The 1,910-nt window shown below is 30.1% G+C and overlaps 1 non-coding gene across 1 annotated transcript; it reads right to left on the reverse strand.

The window, feature by feature from the left end:
• Positions 1–299: 299 nt before the first annotated feature.
• Positions 300–371, reverse strand: TRNAD-GUC (transfer RNA aspartic acid (anticodon GUC)). The gene has a single exon. It is a non-coding gene; the product is annotated as a tRNA-Asp (tRNA).
• Between the last annotated feature and the right edge of the window lie 1,539 nt (positions 372–1,910).

Here is a 1,910-nt window from a genome sequence, read left to right on the forward strand (position 1 = left end):
TAGTATTACTGCTCCCACCTCCTTTTAGGTACCTATAGGGTTTTGGGAAATATAAAAGGTGACCTACAATCTCAAAAATATAAATCAATATATTTTTTTTTTCGATTCTGCTTAAACCCGGAATTTAGCTTAAATAACTAAATTATGTAAAGTAATACACTTGTATACACTGCAGTTTGATAAAAAGTAGAAAAAATGTGATACAAAAATATTTTAAAGTACTATTACAAATAATCGCTAATAACTTCTACAAAATGCTTAAAGTATCTTAAATTACAAAAAGAGAATACTAAAAGATTCTCTCCGGCGGGGAATCGAACCCCGGTCTCCCGCGTGACAGGCGGGGATACTGACCACTATACTACCGAAGACTTATTTTACATTGTCGAAATTACTGTTCAGTACCTTTTGACTGATATTTGCTTATTGATTCAACTGTAACAGATAATGTAATCGTATTTAGTTTGATGAATTAGTACACGCTTACATACTTATTTGAATTAGATAGTACCTAATTACGCTTCATCAAATATTTTATAAGGTGTTAACATTGTATATCACTGTTTAATTTACTAAATTAGCACTTAGGTATTGATTACTATAAAATATAATTCTTACTTACTTACTAAATAATCGTTACGGACTACACATAAGTAAATCATTTTTTCTCCTTCAAAAAACCTACATAGGTACGAAGAACACAAAATGCATTAGGATTTCCTATAAAATATTAGTACGAAAAACTAAGTATTAACTAACTCGAGGTCCTTGTAGAACTGTCATCATTATAACTTGAAGCTTCGGCCATTAGGGTACAAACAAAGTTGGAGCTCTGTTTAAAAGTTCTCTGGTATAACTCGGGCGGCTAAACGATGCATATAATACGGGATAAGCGGAGCAAATATACGCAGCGCGTATTGCTATTATAGTTTTAACAGGCGTTTTAAGTTTGCTTTATCTTCAAATATTTTTGTGAATTATCAAAATTTATCATTTTTTACGATAGAGATTCATGATAATACTTTTATTTAGATTATTTAACTTAAGTTTCGTTCATTGTTAGTGAGTTATTCGTTTTGAAAAGTTAAATATTGTTAACGCAATAAAATTATGGTTCATAAATATACCAAAACTAATATCAATAACAGCAGTTACATTGTTGCTGCAAATAAAAAGATCGACATTTTTAGGTTCCTCTTCATATTGTTAATATGCATAGAAAGTATTTAGGTACCTATTAGATGCCTATAGCTATCTCGAAAGTTTATTGTCTCAAAAGTAGGGATCGGTAGATTATGAAATAAGTCCTGATTTTCTATCAATCAAACATAGTCCCTCTATTTCCAAGATACTTCATACTTCAAGTCTTCTTTATACTTTCTTTGCTAACGATGTCCTAGTATTTAATTGTTAAGTAATTATTTTTATTCTTGTTTTAAAGGAATGAACTTTAACCGTACAACTTGCTCCCAACACAGTTTTATGGGTGTTTCATTTGATGAGACTTTCGAGTTAGTTCTTTGAAGAATAAAAACTGTGAAAGCAACACTGAGAACTATGAACAAATTAATATTAAGAAGACCATTTAGAACCGATTCTCTACGTCAATTTAACATTTTAAATATACATAGGCTTGTAATGTTAGTTTTAAAGTTTGATATTCTTATTATTGCTACTACTTTTTATGCAGGCACCACTTTATTTCATGAAAACATTAATTGCTATGAGAACTATATTACCATCTACGTAGTAAGTCCACGTGATTTTATTCAAATGAACATAGTTGTTGCAGCAACAAAGGACAGGTACTAATAAAATGCAAAAAAAGTTTAATTAGTCTAACCTTCTCTGCAATCACGAGATGAATTGTCTGTAGTACGAAAAATTATTTAAGGTACTTAAACTATAGC

This window comes from Anticarsia gemmatalis, chromosome 23, assembly GCF_050436995.1.
Source record: "Anticarsia gemmatalis isolate Benzon Research Colony breed Stoneville strain chromosome 23, ilAntGemm2 primary, whole genome shotgun sequence".
In the NCBI taxonomy this organism is placed as follows: Eukaryota; Metazoa; Arthropoda; class Insecta; order Lepidoptera; family Erebidae; genus Anticarsia; species Anticarsia gemmatalis.